This window comes from Cyprinus carpio, chromosome B13 (assembly GCF_018340385.1).
Source record: "Cyprinus carpio isolate SPL01 chromosome B13, ASM1834038v1, whole genome shotgun sequence".
Taxonomy (NCBI): Eukaryota; Metazoa; Chordata; class Actinopteri; order Cypriniformes; family Cyprinidae; genus Cyprinus; species Cyprinus carpio.
In genome coordinates, this window is record NC_056609.1 from 27,862,507 (window position 1) to 27,884,607 (window position 22,101).

A 22,101-nucleotide genomic window follows, 5' to 3' on the forward strand; every position below is an offset into this window, starting at 1 on the left:
CTGAGATGAAACAGACAGGAGTAAAACATGCTGCAGAAGCACAATCAGTCATATCCAGTGCATTTAATCTAAACCGAAACATCACTCTGCTGATCACTATAGAGATATCTTTAACATTTGTGACCCTGGACTTAAGGGTCAATTTTTCAAAATTGAGATTAATACATCATCTGAAAGTTGATTAAAAAAGCTTTCCTTTGATGTATGGTTTCCATTGATGTATAGGACAATATTTAGCTGAGATACAACTAATGTATTTGAAAATCTGGAATCTGAGGTTGCAAAAAAATTGCCTTTAAAGTTGTCGAAATGAAGTTCTTAGGAATGCATATTACTAATCAAAAATTAAGTTTTGATATATTTACAGCAGGAAATTTGCAAAATATCTTCATGGAACATGATCTTTACTCAACATCCTAATGATTTTTGGCATAAAAGAAAAATCGATAATTTTGACCCATACAATGTATTGTTGGTTATTGCTACAAATATACCCCTGCTACTTATGACTGCTTTTGTGGTTCAGGGTCACATTTCTTCTAAGCATTAAATAGAGAGCAAATTGACACTTTTGCCCATTTTTTCCTCAGGGAAGGTCTCAAACTGTACTCAGATTTGCCAAGACATCAGTCTCAATGACAAGGATTAGAACTGTATCTCAATTGTGTCTCCTCTAGTTTCAGAGGGATCTCAAATAAAAGCTGATGTTTCAGTGAATAGACAGAGTTTCAAGATGTCAAATTTCAAGCAACATGAAAGCAAAATCAAAAATGTCTCAATGTTTTCGCCTAGAAACTTTTTAAACACTTTTGCTCCTTTTCTCTCAGACAATTTGCCATGTGCACAGATTCACCAAAATCTCAGAGAAAAGGCCTAGAATCTCATGTGTCTCCTTTAGTTTCAGTAGGAATTCAATCAAAAAGTTAATGTTTCAATGTGAAGATAAATCCAAAATGAGTCCAATTTCAAGCCACATGTAAGCAAAGTCACAAATCAGATAATTTTAATGTCTCAAGTGTTTCTCCTATAGGCATTAAATGGAGAGAAAATTTACACTTTTGCTTTTTTTTTCTCATGGACAAATGCCAGTGTTCTTACATGTTTCTCTTCTAGTTTCAAATGAGTGTTCAAGTCAGCACTTGAATGTAAAGAGACATTCAAAATAATTGAAAGCCACATGAAAGCAAAATTATAAATGAGATAACTTTTATGTCTTAATTGGTTCTCCTTGATAGCACTCAGATTAAACTGGTTCTGCTTCTCTTTGTGTTTCAAGGGAGATCTCTTGTTGATGTCTCACGTGTTTCTGGCTTTCGGCAAGGAAAAAGTCTAGTGTCTCACATAATTTCAAAATAAATCTCAATCAAAAAGTTGACATTTCAATGTGAAAATAAAAAAGTGCTTTCCTCTCAAGAAAATGATATGCATGTTCTCTGTGTTTCAGGAAAGGTCTTATTAATGTCTCAAATTGTGTTCAGATTTGCCTAAACATTAAAATGAACTTGGACAGCTTTTATTAAATTCTCTGAAGACGAAATGATTTGCGTTCCATTAGTGCAGTGATTTCATGCACGGTTAGCTTCTGCTGTCAGACGGGACAGAAAAATCACAAATCAGATCTCTTTAATGTCATACGTGTTTCTCCTAGCCATTAAATAGAAAGCAAACTGAAACGTTTGCTCTTTTTTTATAAAGAAAAGAAGCCTAGTGTCTCACATGTGTCTCCTCTAGTTTTAGAAGAGATCTCAATCAAAGGGCCAACACTTCAATATGAACAGATGAAGAGATGAGTCAAATTTCAAGCCACATGAAAGCAAAATTACAAGTGAGATCACTTTTGCCCTTTTTCACATGGACAAATAAAAAACCCAATACACTGCAAAACCTACATAAGAGATACATAATTCAACCCATAAAATAGATTTGGTAGTATAAATGAATGTTTTAGGTTGAATCAGTGATATTAAATGATATTTTTGCCTTGAATCCAGTCCGTTTCGATGCTGATAGTTTTGTTCAGTGTACCATCAGAAGAGATGCTAATCAAAAGATCGACACTTTGATGTAGAGAAGTTTAAGATGAGTCAGTCTCTTTATAATCTTTGAGATCTTAGTTGTTTCTTCTAATCTAACTGAGAGCAACAGGTCTGGCTTCTCTCTCTCTGTGATTCAGCAGGGATCTCAATGTCTCAAGATCCGATTTGCCAAGACATCAAAGTCAGTGATATCAATATAAACTTTGACATTTCTCATTCAAAGGTTCAAATGTTGATTCAAAGGTTGGAAACACAATGAGTCAAATCTTAAACCTACAGAATCACTTCGTTTCTCCATTTAATCTGAACTCTCAGTGAAAAGTCAGAGATATCAATCTGAACTCAAACAATTTTTATTAAATTCTCCCAAGACCAAATTATTAACATGAAACACGTCCCACTGTCTGACGGGACAGAAAAATCACAAATGAGATACTCAACCCAGATCATTTTCCTTTGATTCTCCTAAAACGAAATGATTCACATTTAAACCACATACTGCCATCCACAAGGATTGATTCATTTATATTTTAGGTTGTTACTTGTACTCACCCTGAGTCAGCTGCTCACGTAGGACACAGACTTCCTCGGCAGAGATGATCGGTGAGCACTGATTGTGGGGGTTTTCAGAGCAGAACATGTTCTTAGATCAACATCTTTTTGTTGTTTCTAGAACAATGTGTGTGTCAAACAAAAAGTCTTTACCCTTCTGCTTACACTGTCGCACAGATCTGATTGGGTGATAGAAGAGTCATTCCAGGACTACACTGATAAAAGTCAACGGCCGTATCATTTATTTAAAGTGCTTTTTTATATTGGTCTAATCAAAAATCATGGTTTTGTTCAGTTTGTCCAAAAGCAAATTACACTTAAAATAAATAAATAAAAGAAACATTTTTAAGTAGTATATTTCTGTTGACATATCATATCTTTGAGATATACAGTATACTATAGCTTTTATTAATAATTTGAAAGTTTTAACTTTAATGTTGTTCATTTGCAGTTTTATTTTAAAATGCTTAGGTTTTTTTTTTTTTACTAAATTAAATGTTGATACGCACAACATATTTTTACTGAGCACAGAAATTTTAAATTGTATGATAGTAAGTAAACTAAATTTAACATTAACTAATAAAATATTTTAGTTTTATTAAAGTCCAGATTCTACTTTTATATCTAATTTAGATTTTGTTCACGATTTGTTCATGATTACATTAAGTATATATATATATATATATATATATATATATATATATATATATATATATATATATATATATATATATATATATAAGTAACATTTTAGCTTGTGTCTGTTTTACACTGAATGAATGTTTTTGTCTTTGAGGAAATAAATATTTTGATTAATATTAAATCCAAATTTATATATAATTTGAGAAAACAAAAAGAAATTTGGCTCTTTATTTTATGTTTGTCCAAAGTATAGTGTATCTTCTGATCGCCCCCTCTATCCTGTTATGTCATTTTTAACTGGCTAATCATTGCTGGTGCTTCTGATAAGATTGCAGCAGCTGATAGCAGATGACATTTTCTGTATGTTTTTGTGTTGTGTGTCATCCATCCTCAGACCTGAACATCATGAGATGCACAAGCCTGTTCAGGACTCTGGGGAAGCCTGTGTTGTATGCGAAGGGATCGGGTTTTGGCGATAAGGAACCGTGTGATGCAGGCTGGTGTGTTTAGTGCAGGGTTCAGTCGGATGAGGGAAGTGTTTCTGATGCTGGTTTGAACAAACAGTGCGTGATGTTCAGACAGTTTCTGTTTTGGTCCTGTCGGGTTGTCATGTGTCTAAAGGTACAGCCTCCTATGCTTATCAGCTATATATCAGCCCATTACTTTCCTAAGAACGACAGCACACTTTCTGATTAGCATCAGACTGGAACAGCAGCCCTTCAACTCACAGTAATATCACTGATTTATTTCAAGCAAGTTTTAACACTGTAGCTGTTTGATAAATATTTATTTTTTATTTGCATTTGGCCTAATGTTTTTCCCGAAGTAACATACAGTGCCATTTTTATGTTCCCAGGTCACGAAGCCATGACTTTGTTGCTGTGAGAAACACGCATTGCCTGTACTGACATTGGGAACTTATGCAAATAAATAAATAATCCAGGTCTTCCTTGTGAATTACGTAAGATATTTTAAAAGATGGTGTAGTAGTGTTTTTGCCTTTTTGTATCATTAATGTGATTTAATGTGATTGTTTTTCGCCCCAAATTTTTTTCAATATTCCATGACATTGCTAGTGCTGTGCTCTACCCATATTTATATTATATATCATATTTAAACACACACACACACATATATGTACAATGTTGTATTTAAGGTTTTTACATGAGTTCACGCATTATTTCGCATTAATTGTACGTTGCTTTCATAGCACGAGGGTTTGTGATTGCGATACTTTTTAAAAGGAGAAACATAATGTCAGTGTTGAAATGTGGTGGCTCCTGTGAAATCAACCTGCTAACTGATTGTGATGACTCACACCACAGGACGCTCACTACAGGACGGCCTGCTGGCATTTTACTCAACTGTCCTCACCACAGGCCCTGCCATGATCTAGCCTATATATTTACATGCATTCACCTCCCGCAGGACATGTCAATGCACTTTTTTGTCTTCATTCAGGACAGTAAATCTATTGTTTTATTTATTTGTATTTAGAATAAGAATACTATTTTCCATTTAAAGTTTTAGTCGTAAGTCTTTACTGTTTGGGGTCACTTTATAGGCCTGTATTGTATGATCAACAGGTTTAAGAATCAGTGTTTCTCTATAACGGGCAGTTATCGTGCAGGAAAGAGGAAGATGTGTGTTTAAGGTGAGTGAAGGCAGGTCAGTAAAGGGACACAGTTCTCTGTCTATCAAGTAAGCGAGACATACGGGATATTCCAGAGACATTTGACCGAGGAGTTTCTTCTCTGAGAGCTTGCTTCACCTGAGCTTGCTTTATATCTGCTCAAAATAACCCCGTCCGGCTTAGCCACACCTCATGAGTCACCAGCGGCTCACACACATACACGCACAAGCACTGAATCAACACATTTACATGTGCTGCTCTTTTTGTGTTAGCTCTAGAGTCATTAAGCTTTTTAATGTTGAAATGTTTTACAATGTTATTATGTCCTACAGTTCTATGTCTACAGTATATTTAGTACAGAAATAGAAAGTATAGAAAATAAATAAGTGGTGTAAATGAACTGAAAGGGACAGTAAAACCAGGGAATATGGTAAACAAATTCATTAAAAGAAAAAAAAGAAATAAATTGGAAATTAATTTTAATGTATGCGTCTACTAGATAAATGCCTACTCAAAACGATTTCAAGTTACCTGTTAAGTTTTCTGTTAAGATCATTTATTCTATTGAAAAGTTTGATTGGCTTGATTTTTATAACACTTTTTTGTGCATTTTTGTTGTGATGATTTCTGTGGGGTTGTGTTTTGTGGTAACTTGTTGTGACATTTATTTTTAACGTTTTGATGTATTTCTGCAGAAATTCTGCAAGACAAAAAATAAAAGCGATTTCAGGTTAGCTGTTATGTTTAATTAATTCAACTTATTCTGCTGAATTGTGTAATATTTTTATGAAATTCTTTCTAATAACTGATTTATTATCTACATTTTTGAATGCATTTTTATTCTGGCATCGCATTTTGTGGTCTAACTTTAGAGTAAAAGAGTATATTTGATGCATTTTCTTTAGCGATTTAACTAAAAAGAAAATAAAAGCACTTTCTTTTTACTTGTTACATTTTCTTTGAAGATCATGTAATCTATTGAAAATTAATTTGCTTTCACTTTTTTCACTTTGTGCTATTTTCATGGACTTCTTACTAAGAACTGCCTTACCTAGATTTTTATTGTGCATTTGTGTTGTGGTGAGTTTTGTCTGGTTGCATTTTGGTCTAAGTTTAAAATAGTTGACTTTTTTTTAATGTGTTTTGATGCGTTTCCTGCAGCAGCTCTGCTAAGCAGAACAATAAACATCAAACTCTACAAGCGAAAGGCAACAATAGCAAAAGTGAACACACCTAAAGCAAACGTATGAGGGAGAAACCTTCTCTGCATTATAACGTGCATTCACGCTCCTGTAAATGCTGGCAGTAAATGGTAAAGAAGATGGTGTTGTGTAAGTGTCTGGGCCGCCCTCGGGCAGAGCTCTGTTCATGTTGACACTTCCTGAAGGGGATTTTTCAGGAGGGGCCGAGCTCGAGCGAGTGAAAGGGCCTATAGGATGACTAACTCACCCTGGAAAGTACACAGAACTCCTGGAGGGTGAGGGGCCGGAACACAGGTGTGGCGGGAGGTAACTGGGATGGGGAATGGGTTAGGATGGTGTTTACCCATGGAGTCTACAGCTGGAAACCTTTGGATCATATTTGCATAAATTAAAAAATCAGTGCACGGTGGATGCCTTTGGACAACTCCTTGAACTTTTATGAGGTTACACAGTTAATGTTTGGTCAGCACGTAGGGTTAGTTCAGCTGAAAATGAAAATGATGTCATTTTCATGTCATTGCAAGCTTGTGTGATTTACTTTATTCTTACGACAAGACACTACCAAGAAAAACATTGTTTATTCATGCACTGGTCAGTTTTCAGATTTTGTGCTATTTGCCTTTTAATTATTAAGGTGTTTTTTTTGGGGATATGTGGACAGAAAGTGTTTATTGCACTTCATCTATTTGCGTCTGTGTATTTCAGTATAGTCAATACATGAATACAATACATATCTTTATAGGCCATTTTCACAAAATGAGTTTTTTCTCCACTACAGCAGCACTTACATACACCAACACTTACAGATTTATTCTTATCTGTGTGCTGAAGGTTTTTGTTGTGGGGTTTGTTTATATATTAATCACCTGAGCTTTTACAGCATTTCATTACTAAAGTAATTTTTTTTTTTTGGCTGTTGACAGTATTTTCTGATTCATGGAGTGATAAAAAGTTAAATTCAAAATCCCCTCTGTAAAATCCTTTCACTCTAATATAATAAAAAATGAAACAAGAACTTTCTACCAATTGTTCAGGTTTCTGTTCTAAAAAAAAATGATGCAAATTAGCGTATTTTTAATCACATAATGGATCGTTTTTCAGTTTGAAAAAAAAAAAAAAAAATTCAAAAACCTAATACGAAAAATGTTTACTTTTTTTGTCCTATTCACCTGAGGAGTCTTGTCTTAAGAATCAATAAAATAAAATATATATATTTTTTTTTTTATGATCGTTGACAGTATTTTCTGATTTATGGAGTGATAGAGATATCCAAAATCCCTTCTTTAAAAAAAAACAAAATTGAAACAAGAATTTTTAAACAACTTTTAGATGTCTGTTCCAAAACTTCATGCAAAGTAGTGCATTTTTAATCACATTATGCATCATTTTCATTTTTAAGCAACATTTCAGAAAACCTAATGCAAATACATTTAATACATTTTTACCCAATTCACCTGGGGTGTCGTGTCTTAAGAAAACAAAACATTCACGCTACTAATTGCCATGCAATGGCAATGCAAGACGATGCTTGTCCTGCAAGACGAGGTGGATTCAAGCTCAAAAAAGCACTGTAAAAGAATCTAAAGTCATGCGTTTTCAAAGTCATGCATCTTTCATTATACTTTTTAAGCCAAAGCTCCTACAGGTGGCATCTTCCAATCTTCCCGGTTGCAAATTAAGTTTTTCAAAGAAAAAAAAAATAGTCTAATAATGGTTGGGGGAGTATTCTTCTGAAGGGTTTGGGTGACACACATTTTCCATGACTCTGGTGGCCAGCTCATATGTTTGTCCTCCTTGCCCTCTATAGAGACGAGCTCAGGAAGAGTCGCTGCTGCCCCCCTTTCTGGAAACAGCTGCATGCTGAGAGAAAGACAGCGAAAGAGAGCAAGGGAAAAAAAGGAAGGCAATAAAGTAGAGGGCTGGATGTATTTATTTGCTTTTGGTCTGGATTACCAGCAGCGCTAAGTTTCTCTTCCCACTAACACTTTACCAAGAGAAGTCCCCAAGCAGAGTTAAAGTCCAACATGCTACGGTAAATGCAACCACACTGCAGTGTGGCCCAATTGCATGCTATATACAAAAAGTGATGCATGTAGTGGGTGCATCTTTATTTGTCCCATCTGTCTCGACACAAGGAAGTAAAACTGCAGAATATACTGCAGTGCTTCTGTTTGTGTTTTTCAACGGCAGATACTTTTGACTTATGGTGTGTTTATTCCATTAAACAACTAAATGAATCCCAGAGCAGACCTGTGAGTGCAGCTGCTTTGTGACTTAAAGGGGTTTTTATTTTTTTTTCACTTGCAAGCGTGCGAGTAAAGATACTGTAGAAAAAGAGAGAAAAAAAAGGTGCTGTGCAATGCGGCATCAATTCTGGTGCCTGATATTTTGGGGACTTTTGACATTTCGTATTCAAATGAAAGATCAACAAACTGGTACAGTGGCCCCAAAAGCACTACATTACAAAATATCAAAGCAAATGTCATGTGCATTCAAGCATCTTTTCACTTCGGTATTTTTGCTAAATGTATTTTAATCATCTGGTGTTTTGATGACTTTTTGTGGATGTATGAAGGTCAAACAGGTGTTGTTCGCATATACACTGTATCTATTTAAACTCAAAATTGAATTAAGTTTTATTTTTATTTTTTTGTGCATGTAAAGTGTATTTGTGCCATCTTGTAAATAAATGCCATTTGCTTTAATATTTTGTTGTCTAATGCAGTGGCTTTTCATAATGTGCTTTTTCAGACAGGTGGAAAGAAAACATCCAAAATACAGTTTTTTAAGAGTTTTTTTCCTTCACATAAGTAGCACTTACATACATCAAAACGTACAGATTTATTCCTACCTGTATTCTGAATGTTTTTACATTTTTTTTTAAAGTGTGGTTTAGGGGTGCTCATGTTTCATTTGCCCGATTTTAAACAGCATTTTCTTCCTAAAATTTAAATCAGTGCATGTTTAAACATAAGAAAGGTTGATATTTTTATGATTAATTTTTTAATGTGCACAAATGTCTTTTTGTGCATGCAAAGTGTACTTGTGTCATCTTTCTTGCTTTTACATTTTGTTTACATAATGCATGGGCTTTCAGAAATGTTAAATGTGACCAAATTTTACTATAATGTTGATTACCTCATAAGCAGTGGATACAGTAAAGCACTTACAGTAGATGTAGTGCAGCATAAATGTAAAAATACACACTTTGAAAGTTCAACCATAAGATTTAAACATTAAGCATCTCAAACTGAGACTGAAGTCAAAGAATTGCTTACTGCCTGTGAGTATAAAGTTATAGTCAATATTTCCTCCTAATATTTCAGCTCCTGTCATGACCACTTACATCTGGTAAACCACAGTTACTTTCATACGATATGCACAAGGATACAAGAGAAGAACATTTAAATTAAGTAAAATCTGCCCACAGGAATAACATCTGTGATGCATGACTAACACTTCATGTGGCTTGAAAAGCAGTGCCACCACTAAAAGAACAATTTAAGACACCTCACAACCCAAATAACACATGTCTTTCAGGGAAAAAAAGCCCTTAAAAAAAATTAGCTTCACAAGTTAGCTTTTTAAACCTGTGAACTGCACGACCCATTTAATTTCACTGTAACTACTTCACTGAGTTTTTGTTGCAAAAAAAAAAAAAAATTTAAATTGTACAGTATGTGTGGTATATGGCCATATGGAATAAATGAATACACATACATACATTTTTTAAAAAGCATTAAAAAAAAAATTAAGTCCAAGAAAATACATTCACGTAATTCACATCTGATGAAAAAAACAGTCAGTTGTCTTTAATATGTGTGCATCAGCAATGAATATATATAAATAAATAAATAAATAAATAAATAAATAAATAAATAAATAAATAAATAAATAAATAAATAAAAGCACACTCTCTCTCTAGAAACATTATTAATTCAAATCTAGTAATTAAACCTAAATCTAATAGTTTGGTCTTTAGTATAGGCTATTTAACATTTGCATTTAAATAGGCAACTATAACATTGGAAATGTTTTATTTTTTTTCTTTCCAATTCAAAAATATATTTAATTGAGCTTCACTGTTTACAACATATATTTAGCATATATTTAAAATATATATGGGCCCGGTATTTATTTACTTATTTGGAAATGCTGTAAATAGCCAAATGTGTGTTAAACCACCAACTTTCCTCTTCTCTGGTATATTTTCAAGATCTAGATCAGCCTTACAAGTCCATGTGAATGAGAGAATGACGGGTCCCCAACTTCTGATGCACATGCAGCTTTAAGCATTAGTCCATCACCAGCCTGGTTAATATTGTACAGCCAGAAGAACTAGTACAGCTGCATATTTGTCCGATGAGCTTTTTCTTTTAGTCACACTTTCCTTATCAAAACAATCATGAGTGACTGTAATTTTATGACCCATTCTCGATCGAAACTGTTGACACCGGTTCAGGACTGGATGCATGTCCATTTTGGCTTAGAAATGCAGTACTTTTCTGTGTCTTGAAAAGCCACCGCACCGCTGAAACCTGCCCTTCAGGTTGATGCACGCTGAAGTCTTGTGTGACATGGATGGCTCACGTTGAGGATAAGATGTTCTGCCATTCAGAGGCTGCACTTGTGTAACACCTTCTCTGACCTGTGACCGACTTCATTTCTCATAAAGCACAAAGAGAGAGAAAACATGATGAACGATCTATATGGAATGTCCTCATACAAACAAGCCAGAATTTCCCTCATATTTCCCTGACATATACTTCGCATTTCCTTGTTATTTTTTGGATTTGTTTGCTTTTTGTTTTACATAACAATCTGTCACAAAGATCTTTGCCGTGCATGTTCATGTGCACATCATATAACTCTTAGATAAAATATTAAAGATGGAAATTACATTAGCTTTCTTTTTTCGCCATATTGCAATTAAGTAAACACATAAGGTGAATTTTGAATACATTTTAATTATATTGTAATTTATATATTCCAGGTGTTTACTTCTTTTTTTCTAACCAATGAATTCAACAAAGCTTGTTTAATGGGGATATTGTGTAAATTGGTAATTGTTTGGTAATGGTTTAGTTTTTTCCTCTGTGACTTAATATAACTTTCCATCTTGTGTTGTAAAATTAAGCCACTTCCTTAATGACATCATCCTGCAGGAAGTGACATGGTTTGAGAGACAAAGCAACACAAGCTTCAGTAAATATGAGCAATTTGGTGAAGTCAGCGGTGTTATAAAAAATAAAAAATAATAATAATAAAAAAATAAAATTAATATTACATAAAAATAAAAAATATAATTTAAAAATAAGTTTGCAATTGTTTTTATATGTGTGTGTGTTTAAAAAATATTTTTTGTAATATATATATATATATACATATATATATGTATATATATATATATATATATATATATATATATATATATTTTTTTTTTTGTCTTTTTCAAAATAAAGTATATACAAATCCATACCTTACTGTCTTATCCAAAGCAACTTACAAAATATATAAATATACAAAATATTTTAAGTGTCTGTGCTTGACCAGAGCAGATTTCTGAAAGTCTGTTATACTTCCTGAAATATTTCCTGTACACTGTAACACCGACCTGATAACAGGACCTGATACTGTCACAGTTATTGCCTTCTTTGAACTTTTTTTTCAGTTCATCTTCTGCAATACATTAACAGATCCCCGAACGAATCACTACGCCGAGTGTCACTTATTAAACCTGTAGTAGCTGCTGCAAATCTGATGTAACTCCACGTCGCGGCAGAGATGCACAGCGCAGATCTCGAGGTGATTCAACCGCTGGCAACAAGTCAATAGAAACTCTTTATTATGAGCTTATAATGTCTCTATGATTATTTACCACCTGAACAATAGTGCTCAAGAACACAGCATGCTCAGCAGGACTGGAGGACATGCATATCTGAGGCGTTCTTTTTCAAACAACACTTGCACATAGCCACTGAGATTATTATTAGAAAGGACTGCTGGGACACTGTGTGCGTTGCAGTTAAATGTGCATCTCACAACTCTGCTTTTCACATTAGAAACCTGAGAGATGCTGGACTGTTCTGAGCTTCTGACAGTGTTTTACGCAGGACAGAATATCTAGCAAATTTGCGGCCTGCAGTTCACTTGCGTGCTACCTGAGATCTACATCTGTACAATGACAAAACTTTTGCTGTGGAAACAATTCTCATTTAGAGATCGCTTGTAGATTTCACAAACAATTACAAAGAAACAGCAAGTGATAAATTAAATTTACCATGATTTAAGTAGAAAAAAAACATACTCCAATAATCTCATTTACTACTGCAAAATTATTTTATTAAGTGTATACACCTGGCGTATTATAAAGTAAAACCATAAAAATATTTCCATTGCTTGACTAAAATAAACTTTAAATAAAATAAAGATTTAAAATTAGTTTAACTTTATGTACTAAAATAACTAAAACTGAAATAAAAATAATAAAATATAGACATTATTAAAACATAGATTATTATTATTAATTATTATTCTTTGTTGTTGTTGCCTTTAAAGGAGAGTGTAAATAACACATAAAGTGGGTTTTTTTTGTTCTTACCAGAGTAATTTAGATGTGTTTACAAATTAAATTTAAATCGTTCAAATTAAATAAACTTAACAATTAAATAGTTTGTTGTTGTTTTTACTTTAAATGTTTTGTGCACAAGAAAAAAAAAATATATATATATATATATATATATATTATATATATATATATATATATATATATATAATATATATATATATATATATATATATATATATATATATTCATGTGCGTCCTAATCCCTGAAAAACACTGAGACTAAACCATCTAAACTGACCAATCAGAATCTGTCGGCAAATGATGCAATGCCATTTCTTTCTATTGGACAAAAAATGTAAAATAAATTAAATTAGCCTTCTCTATACATGTCAAATTAAAAAGCACATTTATAAAACCTGAAGTTTGCTGTTTGAATTGTTCATTTTGTAGGCTATTGACAAGAATGGTGTTTAAGATTGGAAAGATTTGCACATAATGAAGGCTAAAAGTTGAAGTCGTTTTTCCCCTCCAGCGAATGGAATGGCAAACTAATCTCAGTGTGTAGTATTTATATGGCACTCTCACATACTCTCCGGTGCCGTGGTGGCTCTGACAGTAAGGAATACAGACAGAACATAACAATATGCCATTTAAATTTGTATCCGTTTTTCACTCTGATGATGAATTTATTTCCACATCCTGACTTTGCTGTGATACTGGAGCATGTGCTTTTCCACCCGTGTACGGCCTGATGCAAACTCCTCCGGTGCAGCTGGTAATGGAAACTGCGACACCGGCTGCCACTTCAAACACACACTGAGATAAAAGCCTGACAGAAGAGCATCTCGCTCTGTGTGCTTTATATTTCATTGTAAACTATTGCAGAAATCTCTCTTTCTTACACACCAGATCCTCCTCAGCCCTCACCACAGCCTTCATGCAGATTACAGCCGCTTGATCTTGAAAGTCAACAACTGAAACAACATCCCATTTCAGCTGACATCATCATGACGGCACGGGCGGAGAAAATAGCCAAACATGTTTCACAACCACTTCCCTTCATGCACCTGCAGCATCTGCTGTGAGCTGTGACCACCACATAAAACAGGGCTGTTTTTCCTGCCCATATTCCCAAATTAACCAGCTTGGGACTCGTCAGCTTTAAAGTTGCACTTTGAGGAATTTCAGAGCAGATGTCATTGTGTTTAAGCCGTTTCCAAAATTTGAGGCAGCACAAAATGCTGAAGTTATTTACATACAGTAAAATCTAAATTGAACATAATGCCTTTTTTTCTCCTGATTAATTATGTAAGGAAATATTATTTCAGAATTTTTTTTAACATTTCATAAATTTTAATGGGTTATGAACTGCCTTTGTTTTTTAATTTGTACTGTTCGCTGAGGTCCAACATTATTACATCAAAAAACATAATTTAGAAGTGATTTTCTGTCCTGTTTTTAACCCCCTCATTTGAACGCCGTGTTTGCAATGGTGTATAAAGAAAACAGTTACTCACACTTGTGTTGCGGATCTATTACTGTCGGATCCAATATAGTCGGCACAACATTATCTTTTAGTTTCAATCTTTTTTAAGATGTCCCTTGTTTGTAAGTGAATCCACAGTAAAATGAAGTGAACAAAATACCAAGATCTTACTGACACAGTCTGGATTTTCATTAAAAATAAAGTTCATTCTCTCTTTTCTTAATTTTGGGATCAGAAGGATGGCAATGCATGCAAGCACTGTTTTTTCACACCTTGGCACTGAACAGGGTCTTGTTGTCTTCAGAGTATCTTTATCGTTTGGTTTCTGCTTTATCGTTTGAACCTGCATGTTTGTCTCTCTCGTAAACACTACATGTGTGAATTGGTGGGTGGGGCTAAACAGGCAGTGATGTCAAAGCAGGTGTTCATCTTCTTCTGAGGAGGCGGTGCTTATCCACATTATTACATCATAGAGTTGAACATTCCTAAAGTTGTGGTTTTGACAGATTGGCTTCAACATAAACTGTTTTTAGACTAAAGTTTTGAGTTCTGAAACTTACAGGATGTTTTTATAGTACAATGACCTCTTGATGTTAAAGGTCAAGGGAATTTTGGTTTCTGAGTTCATGACCCCTTTAAATGGTCAATGCATTAATTGCTGTTACTTCGTAATCAGTTGTGAAATTTATTAGGAATTTCTAAATGAAAATTGTTTCTATACCATATATTTCTTTTTCAGTGTGGTATTATTGCAGTGAAACAAAAATATATATATATATAAATAAAAAATGATGTGACTGCCGCTGCAGCTGCCATATGTCCCAGGGGCCTCTGAAACTGTTTCAGTGGGACCGCCGTCCTGCTCTTGAAAGTATTCAGGCAGTTCAACACTGACTGAGCACGTTCCTGCATGAGGCGTGCTGTCTGTCTTTTTCCCTGTTAAGCTGAAGGCCCAACCAGCTGAAGTGCAAGAGCACCACGTCCCTGTGTTTGCGCATCTGATCCTGAGACTGAGCTAATGTGAGCTAGTTGTCCAGGTAGTTGAGAATGTGAACACCCTGCTCTCTCAGGGGAACAAGGGCTGCCTCAGCTACTCTTGTGAAGACACGGGGCAACAGGGACAGCCCAAAGGGCAGGAACTTGTACTGATGTGCTTGTCCTTCGAACGTGAACCGCAGCAATGGTCTTTGGTGAGAAAGGATTGATACATGAAAGTATGCGTCCTTCAGGTCAATCGCTGCAAACCAATCTCGGGGACGGTTACACCTGAAGATACGTTTCTGTGTCAACATTTTGAACAGACACGCAGGTCCAAGATCGGTCGTAACCCATTGCCTTTCTCGGGTAAAATGAAGTAGGGGCCGTAAAACCCCCTCTTCATATCAGCTGGAGGGACCGGCTCTATTGCATCCTTCACCAGTAGGACTGTGATCTCCGCAATGAGAACATGACTCATCCACGAACGCCACCTCAGTGTGCTTAATGCCCAGATATGTGAGGCAGCGATAGTGACCATCACCCGATGCCAGGTAACAACCACATCCAGAAACGCATGGGTACGATGTCTGTAGCAAGACACAATGTTGTCTTTAACCTCTTTTAGTGTGCTGAAGCGCACAGGGGAGATGGCCGCCTAGTCCAGCCTGATGTGTCCAACCCACTCGACAACGGGAAACCACCACCGCTGAAGCGCCGTACCGCCAACACGAAGAGCTCTCAAAGAGCGTGCTGAACTCATTCAGTCTTCTTCTCTCAGTAGAGTAGTCAGGAGCAAAATGATGTGATCACTTTGCTCTGAAGTGAAAAGCTAAGTATGTGTTGCACCTGCTGCCTAGTTATATTTGCGCTGCGATCAGCAGCAACTGGATGCAATCATCGCATGCCAATGTGCATTGGCTCATTTAGTTTACACTCAAAGTGGACTGGTATCTATAAGAAAGGTCCCAAAGTCAGTCATAAGAAAGCATTACTGTTTTGCAAGGTGGTGATTTGGTACAAAGTTGTTTGATTTGAATCGTATGAAAACATTCAATTTTTAGAAAACAGTTAAGTATGAAGATCCACCTCTTAACAGATCGTACAAAAACTTACAAACCAAACTGTATGAATTCTTGTGAATTAGCCACCAATTTGCCAATTACGAGGTGGCGATTTTGTACACACTGGTATGATGTGAATGTGAATAGTACTAAAACATTATTATTATTTTTTTTTAGAAATGTACAAATGTACAAATTTCTTAAGAAACTTGCCAAAACCCAGTCACAAATTGTCATGAAAATGTGTTGGCAATGTCAACAGCAAAAATGAAAGTGACTCAACTTTCCACTGGAAATTAGCTTACTGGTACATGGCTTACTGGAAAAATAATACCTCATTTAATTTTTTGTTTCACTTCCCTATACATTATCCAAGCATTCTGGGAATCCAGTTTATACAAATTAGCCGCCAAAATGTAAAACAAATTGCCATGAGATTGTGTCGGTAACGTCAACTGCAAACATGTTGTAGAACATACTAAATTGGTTTACATCCACCATAACTGAATCTGGAAGATTGTACATTTCAGAGACTTACATTAATCAAAAGCAAACAGATCTAGTTCAGGTGAGAAACAAGATTTTGTTGTGTAGATCAAAAATAATATGACTGAAGTTTTTTCCTGTTTCTTAGCATTGGGGAGTGAAAGCAGCAATGCTGCTTACTAGACATTTATCAGGAGTGTGACAGTAACTCAGCTGTTCTCAATACACTGTTGTTTTTCCAGTAACTAGCTGTTTTTAGAGATGGGTAGCAGTGTAGCGTGACATTTGTTGACATTTGCGCACACCTTTACAGCTGAGTGAACTGTGGCGATAATCAAACTTGCTCTGCTGAAACTTCCACATACACGTGGCTCTGGGAAGTCTCGCTTTTTCTGCTTAATTGGTTTGTTGTTTCTGCAGCAAAATACAGTGCCACTGCTGGGTTCCCAGCATGCTTTGTGGCTGGGGTAAAATTCTAGCAATATTTGATCTGATTGTATGAAATGGGTTTAGATGGGTTTCATAGTTCATCATAGCTGCAGATTTCAATGTAATATGGCATTGTATAATGTGGGTTACCATTGTTGAGATTTATTGTCCAGTAAGTGTAGTGTTTGATTGCTGAAGGTTGTTTTTTCTTACTTTTTTTATGGTTATATCTGCTTTTATTATAGCATGACATCAATAGAGTAATCCTAAATAAAACAAATATGTAATATTTTGTTTAAATGTTGCTGCTACTTTGTTTTTGAGGCACAACTGATCATTGTAAAATAACCATTCACGTTGGACTGCATCATTTGTAAGTTATACTTTTACTAAAAGATTTCTCCCTCTTAAAAGGCTTCATTATAGTTAGCTATACACTAAAAAATGTAGCTAACTACTTTTCCAGGGGTTTAGTTTGACTGTAGCGTTGGAAAGTATGTTTCAAAGTGGCTTCCAGCTTTGGATAAAAAACTTTGACAGGAGCAAGATGGCAATTTATGTTTTTATTTATGAATTTGTTTAGGTGCTGTAAATGAAATCACTACATATTCTATCATATTTGTACAATACTATGGTATTTTGTTTTATTGTAAATGGACAAAAAATCATTTGGCTGAACAAATTTACCATTAATACAGATACTGCATCCATTGCATCTGACAGATTTTCTCAAACTCTTGACTTAAAGAAAATCCCAAGTTTCCCCACTCGCAATTACAAATTTGCAATGACATTCATGTGCATTTAATAAAAAACAAAAAAATATTTTCGACACGACTTGGACACACCATTACTGCTGACATTATAGCATAATATTAATGAAGGTTGATCTAAATCTTTTTTTTTTTTATATATAGCGCTTTATATAAAACAGATTATTTCAAAGCAACTTCAAAGTATTAAACAGTAAAGTAAAATCAATGCTGCAATCTTCAAAAATGTTTGAATTTGGATTTGCCTCACTTTTGAAATTTGCAACATTGATTATACTTTACTGTTTAATAAAAGAATATCAGAAAGCAGCATGTAAACAATTCTATAACATCCAATATAGCATCTACAATATCAACAAAACAATAACATGTACAATATCCACAACATCCTAATAACGACACTATTGTCTTACAGCTGCTGTACATCAATGAAGTGAATGAAGAATGAAGTGTATCATAGATACACCTGACAAGAAAAAATCAGCAATGTACTGGAAATGAGGGTTTCTCCCAGGTAAGCTGATAAACATGTTGAGGTGTTTGCATGATGGAAATTCTCTGTGTGAATGAAGTCAATAGAGGAAGACATTTGTCTGGGGTCTAAACCACAATATCCTGAGCATATGGCCCCCATTCTGCACAAGGGTGAGCTGTGACAGCCAAACGCACCTGTGAGTGTGTGTCCTTCCAGTGAAGACTAAATTTCCTGAAAGATGTGGTTTCACACTAAAGGGAAACCAACAATGAACAGCGGCTGTGCTGGAACCCGGTGTGACGTTTGAGAACTGTGCAATGATGATGAATTGAGTTTAATGTCAAAACAAACAGAATTTGCATCTGTTTGTTTTGAGTTACATCACACTTGACAGCACAGACACTCGCTCACAATGCCAATGAATTATCTGACATTCAGATGAAATGAAGTGTGTGACATAATGTGAGTTTAAGAATTTATACTCTAACCCTTGTGCACTAAGCACTTCCTCATGCCAAAAACACACTCATTTAGTTTTTTGTTTTCCAGTGGGGAAGAAGAGAATCGTGTTTGTCAAAGCTTTGTAGACTATATTGGTCGACGTTTTTCAGATTTTATCTTGTGCATCCTGCATGATAAACAAATAAATGACTAACCGTGATGTGAAATATTTGTGTGGTATGCAATAGTACAACATTTACATAAAATTAAACACATCAATTCAGTTATACTATGTGGAATTTTATTTTATTTTATTTTATTTTATTTTATTTTATTTTATTTTATTTTATTTTATTTTATTTTATTTTATTTTATTTTATTTTATTTTATCAAAGCAACCCAACAGTATTTATTCAAGAAGTCAGACACCAATCAACAAGCAGTAATATATAATAAAAAACAAGAAAAAACATTTATTACTGTGATTTATTACTCTGATTGTGCAACAATTAGACATTTAAATAAAATTAACTCCGTTTTTTTTTTTTTTTTTTTTAAAGCAACCCAACAGTATATAACAAGCAGTAATGTGAAAAAATAATTTTTCAATATCTATATTAATAATAATAATAATAATAATAATTTTCATATCTATATTATCATCATATGTTTTACCCAAGGTCCGCTAATGTAATTGCAGACAATTTATTAATTTTAGGGCTGTCAATTTAGAAATATTAGTTTGAAAATTGCAGTATATCTTCATATTGAAATGTGCCCTCAAATGAAGTTACTTTGGAAGAAACCATTGTAGCTTAGCTGTGTTGAGAATCATTTGCATGGGAATTTTCCCTCATAGATCAATAAAGTGCTGCTTTTTTTTTTTACCAGTGTGTGTGATGCAATTTGTTTTTAACTTGTTTGTGCACATTTTGATTGGTTGGAAGTAACAAATGCAATTAAAGGCTGTCTTTCACTTTACAAATGTGGGACAAAATATATCATATTGTGACATTGAGAAGTTTTATTCCCCTAAACTTCACCACATCAACAGGTCGTGTCAGAGCACGGCTAACTGAGTCATGCTAAGTTAGACACAACTGTAATATTCTCAATAAATCCTTCCTCTTTGGTGCACGTGCAGTCATGTGACCGCACCCTGATTGGCTGAAATCAAACTATGGAATTATGTCACAGCTGATGCCAAGTTGTGGAAGGTACCGTACTTTCCATGTCTTGCTGAAGAGCACTGATAGGTCGCTCATTTGGAGGAAGAGAGACTTTCCAGATCTCACAAACAAAGTCTTTGTAGAGTGTGTCGCAACATTGAGTTTTTCATGCAGGCTGTACAAAGTGTACCTAATCACACCTGTAAATGTCTTTTAGTGATGTAATCCAAATGAATGGTCCGATTTGATTAATTATTAATTGAAAGTAATTGTCAATTTGATTATGCATGACAAATTCCTTTACAGTCGGCAATTACAAATTTCCACATATTTAAAAACTTCAATTTAATTTAAAGTTCAATTGCTGCCTTGAATTTTTAATCGGATTGGCCATTTAATTTATTTAAAGTTAAATCATATTAAACTGACTTGTAGCTCAATCTTGTACAACATAATAAATGAAGTTAAAATTGGTTAATTTGATGGTTAAAAAATGGAAAACATTTTGATAACTTATTGATCAAATCAAATAGTTCAATAAAGCATGCACACATATTAATGGTTATGTTTTCTTATTGCAGAATGTATGATGAAAATGCTATTTTTTGTTGTTTTTAAATAAATCAAGAATCACCTTGTATTGTCTTTTTTTTTTAAGTTGTATACTATTTTTGACAACATTTTAGGTCTGTTTATCATGTTTATTTGATGATTAATTTTTCATACTGACTTAATCTTTCATTTCATTTAAAGTACATTTCTGTACTTGTTTTACTCTGTCCTGTGCATGATATTTTGCACAATAATGACAATAAGTAATCATTTGCACGGTGTACAGTTCTTAATATTTTCAGTCCCAAATATTTATATTGAATAAATTTTAACTTTCTAGTGATACAAAAATGACTTTATTTTGTTGATCCAATTACATTTCCCGCATGGCATCAATAAAAACGTTTTAAATTTATTACATTTAATTAATTAATTTATTGTTTAATTTATTAAAATCTGTGGATTAAAGCTTATTAAAACAGACAGACTCTGTATTTAGAAAGTTGAAAAAAGCGGCTTTTATTTACAGCAGTATTGCACAAATTAGCACAGAAATGGTTCAGTGCAAAATACAAAAAAGATGTATTTAACAAACAAACAAACAAACAAAAACAAATGATCATTGTGCTACAAATGTACTGGGTCCTGGGTGGCGTCAGATCGGGTGATGCGGGTGTTCAGTGCAACAGGACTTAGACTCAGTCAGAGGTCCAGTGAGAAACACACAGGTTGGCCTGAAATTCATGGAAAAAACAAAAACGGTTTGTTCTGGAATCGAAGGGCTAAAGAATGGGAATGCTGCTTAAATCTTTTAGCAAAGGCAAAGAATGAACACATGCAACATGACACAATGTAGTATGCATTGAAAAACGAGGTCTTTGGTTCAAGTGGTAAACCTGGAACGGTAGACAAGCTAAACATTGTCATTTTGGCAAAGAGCAACAAACCAATACACAAACAAATGCATATGATAACACAGGGCCATGGGTCTTCCACAATTGGAATTGTCTAACCGACTTCCTAAACTTTCAGCAATACCTTTCATGGTAGGTAGTCAATACATCAGTTCATATTTAAACCTTTTGGCTTAAAAAACACATCATCGTTATACCAACATACATGATGACTCATCCCGAGCCTTGTGCATTGATTACTGGAATACTGGGAGAACGGTTATAAAAGGCAAAGCCGGGAGGAGAATCTATAAGCTGAAGTAAAGATGGAAAACTGGTTTGTTCAAGAAATCTACACAGGTGTATTTCCCTTAGTCCCTGAGGCTGTTAAAGGTCATTTAGTCAGGCCAGTTTGTTAGACTCGGGGTAAGGCTGGAGTTAAACAGTGGTTGTAATGTGTAAACTACTAGTGGACATGGGTAATTAACTAGAAAGGTTGCAAATTTCAATCCCAAATTTGGTGTAACCATAAACAATGTTTCTGTGAATAAAATCCTGAACTATCACCGTTGTGCCCTTGAGCAAGGCACTTAAACGCAGTTTCTTCCACGTGCATGATCACTTCAGAAGAAAGCTATTCCAAATAAAACCCCTTGACCTAAACTATATTCACAAAACTAGTCATAAACACATACTGTTTGAGCATTAATGGAATCATCAATTAC